Below are 9,067 nucleotides of genomic sequence, written 5' to 3'. Positions count from 1 at the left end.
TGAAGGAGTTTTTTTCCTTGCTATGCGCTCAGACTTACATTTTGTGAAGCATTGAACGTCAATCCATTGAGTGCAGCTCAAGAATTGAGATTGTCAATATCACTTTGAAAATCAACGCTATCATGGTGATTTACAACTCTCTTTAAGAATTTGTTATCATCAGGGAAGCAGGCGACTTTTGATGATAAAACAGCCTTGGGTAGATCGTTCACATATAAGACAAAAAGAACCGGTCCTAGGATCGAGCCATGGGGGACTCCCGACATTACCTCTTGTTCTTAGATGTTGCTCCATGAACCGTTACTCGTTGTTTTCAACCACACAGATATGAAGTAAACCAACTCAGCAAACTTCTGGAAATGTCAAATTGCCACAATTTATTTATCAATGATGAGAGAGTGTTGAACTTTATCAAAAGCTTTAGACATGTCCAGGTATATCACATGAGTTTGCTGGCCAGAATCCACCAATGGGCCAATATAGTTGAGAATTTTTACCAATTGGGTAACACAAGATCTACCGGGAATGAAGCCATGTTGCACCCAGTGAAACAATTGGAGGAGGTGATCCCGTAGTCTGACTAGAACACACTGTTCCAGAACCTTGGATATTATAGATAGCAGAGACGTTGGTCAATAATTCTCTACATACTCCTTGATTTCTTTCTTGAACACCGGGACAATGTTTGCCATCTTCCACTCGTCTAGAAACACACCTGCATTAAGCGACTGATTGTATAATACTGTTAATGATGGTGCAATTTGTTCGCCTGTTTCTTTCAAAAGCTTTGCAGAGATCTCGTCAGGTCCAGTTGCTTTTGTAACATCAAGTGAGCAAAGGGCGGCTGCTACCTCGCAAGGAGACAGAGAAATTTTGAGAAATTCCAGCTTGCTGGTAGGTGGTAATTGTGGAGGAAGAGTGGCTGTGTCATTAGAGAAAATGGATGCAAAATGATTATTGAAGACTTCGACGATCTCAGTAGAAGTGGAGACTAATTTCCGAATAGGTTCATTAGTGTTGGTGTTGTGGCTAGTTGACGGCATTGAGACTTTGTTGAGAACACTGCTCGCATTATTAGAGAGTTTAAAAGCAGACCAGAATCTTTTTGCAAAGTATCTTTGAGACTTCGTTGATCATACGTTTCATGGTCATCCGCATTTGCTTGAATTTAGCGGTTAAGTAACTTGATGATGAATTTCTCAATTTCTTATGTAACGTTTCCCTCTTCCGAATCAAATACAGTATGGATATCCATGGTGGTGAGCTTTTACCTTTTATCGTTTTCATAGAGATAAAGTTCCTGTACTTTGGCCAAATACCTCGCTTTCCATTCTAACCAGGTTCCATTTACATCAGAATTGCTTTCTACGATGTTGCAAAAGTCAGTGTTCTGCAAGCTCAATTGCAAAGCATCAAAATCGCCTTTCTGATAGGGGTTATACTAATAACCGACAACAACCCACATCAACCAACAACAAGCTATAAAATACTGACAGAAAGCTTATAATCATCGATAACGAGCTAATAGGTGCTAATATTGTGTTTCTTCAACTTTATTTTAAAAACAAGACGCCAGCTCAGGCGTTAACTCCGGCATGTGTGCCCTGCCAGTGGATGGGCCAGCATCACTGAGCTATATAATATTTTTTTTTTAAAAAATTATTATATAGCTCAGTGGCCAGCATCCTTGTTCCCAAATAATTGGCCAGTGATGACGTCACAGAAATTTAAAGCATGCGAAATGAGGCAGAATAGAGGCTAGTTTAACAATTAAATGCTTGATCCTCATTTTTATTTTTTTTATTTTGTTTAAATATTCGAGGGATTGAGAAAGTTTTGTGCAATTTTTTATGTGAAAGGTGAGTTAATTGAAATGCAAGAAAAGATTCTTATATTTGCCAGAAATTTGAGTTGAACTAGCGTATGGGACCAAGGTGTATTTTATGGTCTCTCACCCCACATGTTAGAGCTGAACATATTAAGAAACAAAATGTATTCAGAAGTGTTTTTTCTTAGATAAAGATGATTGTTAGATTGGAAGTTTCATTATAAGACATGGTGACCTGTGTTGACAAGATGTAGTTGAAAAGGGACAGGTATTTTGAGTATTTAGTAAGCTTAAATGTTCTGTATGAGTATGTCTGGCTAAAAAGCAGTGGGTATGAAAAGGCAGTGTCCAGTGAACTTGTTTAATATATAGGATATGTCAGACATTAATTGGGAGAGAAATTTTTAATTGTGAAAGTTATAAACATGTATAGGCCCTGCTCATGCAGCTAGGAGATAATTAAGGCACATAGTTGTGATTGAAAACTTAAGTGTAAAAGAAACTAGGAAGTATAGAACAAATAATGAAAGTGAACAATCAGATACTGTTCAATTAACTTTTATTTAAAAATGGATTTTTTTAGAAAGCAAGTATTTACAATGATGAAAATTATTCAGAAAAAACTACAATTTCAAACTTGAACAGCCTGTATAAGCATATAAAAGACTAGAATGTCAATTAATAACTTAGTTAATGTCCAAAGTTTCAAGGTCATCTTTTGGCATTTCAGAATCTTCGTATTGGATAGCACTTTCTATGATGTTTTGGTTTGAGTCTATCTCCAGTGTGTATTTTGTTGTCAGCAGAAGAACCTTATCTTTTTCATCCAGCTGAGGTTTTGGCTCTGTCCAGTTCAACAAGCTCAAGATAACTTAAGGAGAGACTAAAGAAATCGTTTATTTAATCTACATATAAAGAAGGTAACCTTGGTTAAACCTTATAGAATAGTTGAGTGGGTTGACATGATTTAAAATGATTTCACTGTGACATTAATATGCTTACAGATTGAGTTGCTATTATTACCAGTTATTATCTGATAGCATCACCAGGCACTGGTTTGTTACAGTAGCTAGTCTTGATAAGAAAGATCCCTTGCAGGATGCACAATCCGTTGTGACCGAGTTGACAGCTGTTTGGACAATGGTTGGCTTACAGAGGAAACACTTGCGTGCGTACTGAAAGTTTTTTATTGCCAATACGGCCGTTGTCATTTCGATCTTTGTAGCGGTTTCCAGATTCGCAAGGACTTCTATTTTCTCTCCAGGCTGAACCTTGATGGTTGTCTCAAAACTGGTGGTCAGATTCATTTTGCCGTTAAAGGTAGTTGTTACCAAGTTTTCAAGAAGGATAACATCGTTGGTGTTAAATGAGACTTTTTGTGCTTGTTGTCTCCACAGGACCAAGTTCATCTGGCCGGTCTCATCAGCTAAGACGACTTCGCGTTTGGTTTTCGTATCAGGAAACGCACCGACCTTGTATGGTTCTTCAATCTTCATGACCTTTGCTTTAATGTTGATGAATCTGGGACGCGTTAGGTTGTCTGACTCAAGAAGTTGTTGGATTTTCATGGTTGAACAGCCGACGATGGGGACGTCTTTGGACGTGTTAGCCATCAGCAGTTCTTTGTCAAGGAGTATCTCTACGGCATCGGGGTTGTTGTCGTAAGACTGTTTGATTTTGAACGAGCTCCGTTCGTAGCTTTTCTGTGCTTCGAACTTGGCGAAGAATTTATCATCAAAACACACTGTGCGCAACGTCTCCTTGGTACTGTCATCACAGAAGTTTGTAGAGAACATCGAGCCGTTTTTCATTCAACGCAAGTTACTTTTGTTAACCACCGCACACGTCAGGCTTTTTGAGACTTTTCTGGGAGATTTGGAAACTGGCGATGCCTTTAGTTCGTCATTCGTGGTGGACTTTCGTTTGGTGGGCGTTGACGTCATATTGCTCTTCTTTCTAGCATTCATGGATTTCTTCTTTCTTCGTCTCCGTCGCAGATGAGTATTCAATATTGAATGAAAATTAGAGTGTTTGCAACCCATATTTATAGAGAAGCGCAGCCAATCAGTGTGAAGATGATGTAATGGAAAAGTTTAAAAATAATTGTGGAAATATTTGTGGAGTTCAAAATGTGTGGACTTTAAAAATAGAAACAATTTATAGGGTAAAGCTTAAATATAGACTTCAAAGGACAATGATGTAATTGAAATGCACATCTTTGTATTTAGTTTTTTTTAACTAGAAAACAAAAGATTTGATAACTTATTTTTTCACAGGATTCTATGGATCATACTGATGACATAGGAGCAAACATTAGAGAAAATATATCTGTTTTTTAACGATCGTTTATTATTTATTGCTCATGTCTATAAATGTAACAGGCATGGTTTTGGCGTGTTCTTCAAAGATGGGATGACATAATATTTTAGTAAATTTCAGATTTGTCAGTCAACTTAAAGAGGGCCAGGTGCAGTGATTTCTGTGCATCACTTTTAGTTATAATATTGAGGGACTCCATCATTTATTAATTGTGAAAATTTTGCATGTTTTGAATTTCTTTGAACATAAATTTAATGTCATTGTATTTTGCCTATAACGCTGATGTCATCAAAAAATTTTTGTGACAATTTATATTTAGAACTGAACAGTATTAATAGTGGCAGTTCATGGCTAAATATATAAGCTGAGGTGTCTGTTACTCCAGAAAACGATGATGTAATTCATCAAGATCCATATCTCTATTTTAGTCTTTCTAATTAGAAAACAAAAGATTTGATGACTAGGAGTAATTTTAAAACTCCCTCCCCACTGAAAATAATAGCTCATAGAGAACCAAAATGTTGTTGGACATTGAGAGAACGGATTGTATTTCTAGAAAGTGTATGAAGTTTAAAATGTAAACAAACCCTATGTTCACATACGGACTTGACATTCATTTTAAGAATTTGAGAAAGATCTTGTTTAGAGTCATTATGTCCCCTGCTACGAAAACTGATCAAAAATATTTTTAGAGTCGTTATTGTTTTGGATAGTTGACACTTTATTTAGTATATAACATAACATATCTACCACTATAACATATCAACATATCACCGCATAATATGTAATTGAATATTAGTTGAGCGAACAGGCGAAGTAAAGTCGCACCTAAGGCAAGCAAGTGAAGCGATCGTTTTAGAAGTTCCGGCGTTAGGAGATCCACCCTTCAGGTACTATTTTATAGTCTTTTAGTTCCGTGAACAGTTTAGTATTATTTTGTGAATTTAGTTAGTTTATAGTCGATTTTAACGAACATTTAATTATTACATTATCTTTGTTATTGTAAAATATGATTAGAATGTGCATGCTATATCTTTGTAAAATTTTAGAATTAAATTAAAAGGAAATCTCCTTGCGTCTCGCAGTTTTTGTCACCCTGGCATGTGTCCTTACCAACTTCTGAAGGAATAAAACAGTTCAGAGCCAATTTAGTAGGCAAATGAAGAAACAGATAATCGAGTGTTCATATATTTGGCAAGCACAATGCCCGAGGGAGATTCGAGCAAAGCATCGATTGTAGACAACAGTTCAAGCAAAATCGTGTTGAGAAACAAGCGCAAACAAGTTTGAGGGAAGATTACTTGCAGTATTAAGCGTCTAAGTGAAGGAGTTTCGAATGGATATCGGAATTTACGGCGTTTTGAGAAGGAAATCGAACAGTTACGGAAGGACTTTGATATTGCACGTGAGTTACACAGCCAGTTCTATGATTTACCAGACGTGGATGATGCCGCATTAGATGAGTGTGAAGACGACTTAACGAGTGACGTGTATGGAATCGAAGAGAGTCAAAGAATATGTATGAGGCATTTCGAAATTAAATGGCGAAGCATCTGGAGAAAACAATACAGAGGACACACCTTCCCCGCAGAGCGCGTCAATAAACCAACTTCCGGAAGATCAACAAACGTCAACACAAGTGTCAACACCGGAAGCTAGTACCTTTTCATTACAACAAGAATTTGTAGCTCCATCGCCTATGAGCAACGTAAACAGCAACAACACAGAAGCAACATCTCAAGCAATTACCTTTGATTCCTGGATTGATGAGCTAAAGGAATTTGAAGAAACCAAAGTAACGTTGACGGATGACGAAAGCCAAATGTCAATCGCAGATGCGCTTTTGAAGTTAGAAGCAAGCCGAGGCATACCAAATGTTACTTTGACCAAATTCTCTGGGAATCCATTGGATTACGCGGATTTCATCGACCGTTTTCAGATACATATCCATAACAAACCCCACCTCACCGATAATATGAGAATGATTCAACTAAAGATGCATGTCAGCGGTGATGCGGAAAGAGCAATTTCCAGTTTGGGTTCAAAAGGAGTGATGTATGCGACTGCACTGAAGATGATTAAAGAACAGTTTGGACAACCAAGCTTGATTGCTCGTAGAGAAAATCGGTAGAAGTATGTGAGTTCTCAATCGACCTTATCAATTGCATGGCTACAATGAAATATATTGGACATTAATGGCAATATACGACAGATATTAATGCCAATGACAACCTACGAAAGATTATCATGCGCCTACCGGACCACATAATTGAAAGATGGAAAGTCTTCGTGACAGATATCCGTGAAAAGGGTCAGATGCCCACAGCCAGCCATAATAGTGAATATGTGAGAAAGAGAGTAAAGGCAGAGTTTGACCCTGATTTTGGTGACCTACAAAGGGATCCAAGACCCCCATGAGGTGACTATCCTGCGCCAAGAAATAATCTATACGGTACTGATCGTGATTCAAGCAGATCACCAATGAAATGTTGCGTTTGCAAAGAAGATCACTGTGTCATAGAATGTCCAGTATTAGTGAAGGCCTTAGTCCCTGAAAGACTAGAACTAGTGAAGAAAGCAAGACTGTGTTTCTCATGTTTGAACGGTGGACACTCCAAGAATGATTGTCGATCAAAGAAGAAATGTAAAGAAGATGATTCATGTCCTTACTTCCATCATCCTCTTCTACACAACAGTTCACAACCAGTTGCTTCAATCCTAGATAAAGCTAGCATGATGCCTATAATCAGAGCTAGATTCAGAGCCCCCAAGGGAACGTTTTGGTTGATAGTGGTGCCGGAATGACAGTCATTCAAAGCCAGTTTGCAAAGAACTTGGATTGAACGGGAAAAGAGAATGTGTTGACTTAGCAGTTGTTGGAGGAGAGAAACTAGAGCAACCACACAACCAACGAGTGAACTTTTCAATCTCTGCACTGAAAAGCAATCAAGAGTTCAAGATCGAAGCCCACGAGATAGAGAAAACTATTCTCAACGTTCTCGAGTTAAACAGAAAGTGGTTGCGTTCCTTCCCCCATCTCCGAGACATTGATTTCAGTCACACATCGGGATCAGTCGACCTTATACTCGGAGTCCCTGGAAAAGAGTCTTAACCAGAACGAAGAAAAAGCGGGAATATATAATCAAGCGTTAAAGCAGTACGTAGAAAACAACTGGGCAGTGCTTCTCAGTGAAGAAGATCTTAAATCGTAATTGGATTTGCATCGAAAGAAATAAAGGTCGAAAAACTGACAAAAAGATCCGTCCTCTGGGCAGTGCTTCTCAGTGAAGAAGATCTTAAATCGTAATTGGATTTGCATCGAAAGAAATAAAGGTCGAAAAACTGAAAAAAAAGATCCGTCCTCTCGAACATCTCGAAGCTGTACAACCCACTCGGTCTGGCATCTGCAGTAACAATAAAGGCGAGGGTAGCTTTGCAGAATCTTTGGAAATTAAACCAATTCGATTGGGATGACCCTCTCCCTGAAGTCATGAGCGACACTTGGAGAAAATTGTCTAGGGACCGTTCATTATTTACGGGGAGTACCGGGTTGGGAAATCATGTTTACAGTTTTTCATATTTTTATCACACCCGTAGTATCAAGTCTCAAAATTTTCAACCCCCGTACGACCTCAGCCAATTTTTTTCACACCCCGTATAGAATATTTTATACATTTATAATATTAATTTTAAAATGTCAAAAGTGAAGTGGTATTGGTCTCTATTCTTAATATTAATATCATAATACAAAACAAAAATGTATGTGTCATATGTGTCATACTATTAATAATGCCTGTTCATCTTGTCAGTGAATCTTCAGGTGACTGGAAAATTTCGAAAACAGGAAGGCTTATATATGTGGGCCGAAACGCGGGTGGATTTGCATGAAACAATAGGAGGATTTTGTCTCCGTTTTATGTTGCTTACGTGAAATTTGTTTTATGTGGGCAGGCCGAAACTATTTCCTATCTTATTGAGCCTTCCTGTTTTCAAAATTTGTCAGTCACCTGAAGATTCTTTCCCAAGATGAAACAGGCTGTAGTGACTTTTTGAGGTAATACGATATATATAATTATATATATATATATTCACAATGTGTGTATATTCATAATGTTTCTATATAAAAAAACCCTCAAACTCTGTTTCTGATTCCGAATCAGATTGAAAAATGTGCCATAACGGGTCACTTTCAGTCAGATAGCAGGCCGAACTGCTTGGAAAAATAGAAGCTAGCACAATATCTGTGTCCATACTCGGCTGATTCCCATCCATGTTCTTCTATATCACTCTCCTCACTCCGTTCACCGTTTTCATCATCACATAAACAATCAGATTTAGCATCACTGATTTCTGAGTCTGAATCGCTGCTTTCATCAGTATCCATGTCTTGTCTAAGAACATGAGCCACAATTCTTGAAATCTTCTGTGCTTTTTTGCCAGAAGTGGATAAATGATGGTAAGTTAAGTATTTGTCTAAATCCCTGACAAAAAGTTTTTAGATATCTTGCGACTGCACCAATTCTATCCAGTTGTAATCATTCACTGACTTTTTCATGTTCTGTTGCTTAATACGTTCCCTTTCTCTCTTTCTAATGCCAGATGTCTTTTCCAGCTCATCCAGATGGTTGAGATATTTTTGTACAAGATTAGGATCAACTGAAAATGTATCAGAAAATGTTTCAACTTCTAACTTACTCCTGCAACCACCTTTGTCCCATAATAGTTTATTATTTGCATGAGGTTGCCAGTCATCAGTTTTTTGATATCTTGCGACTGCACCAATTCTATCCAGTTGTAATCATTCACTGACTTTTTCATGTTCTGTTGCTTAATACGTTCCCTTTCTCTCTTTCTAATGCCAGATGTCTTTTCCAGCTCATCCAGATGGTTGACATATTTTTGTACAAGATTTGGATCAAC

The 9,067-nt window shown here is 37.7% G+C and overlaps 1 pseudogene; it reads left to right on the top strand.

Moving 5' to 3' along the window:
• The first annotated feature begins 5,846 nt into the window (after positions 1 to 5,846).
• LOC114535498 lies at positions 5,847 to 6,565 on the top strand (annotated as a pseudogene).
• The last annotated feature ends 2,502 nt before the right edge of the window (positions 6,566 to 9,067 follow it).

This window comes from Dendronephthya gigantea, unplaced genomic scaffold, assembly GCF_004324835.1.
Source record: "Dendronephthya gigantea isolate DGI-Jeju-01 unplaced genomic scaffold, DenGig_1.0 000119F, whole genome shotgun sequence".
NCBI classification, from domain to species: Eukaryota; Metazoa; Cnidaria; class Anthozoa; order Malacalcyonacea; family Nephtheidae; genus Dendronephthya; species Dendronephthya gigantea.
Note: the sequence above shows the minus strand (reverse complement) of the source record. Positions and strands in the feature narration are given on the sequence as shown.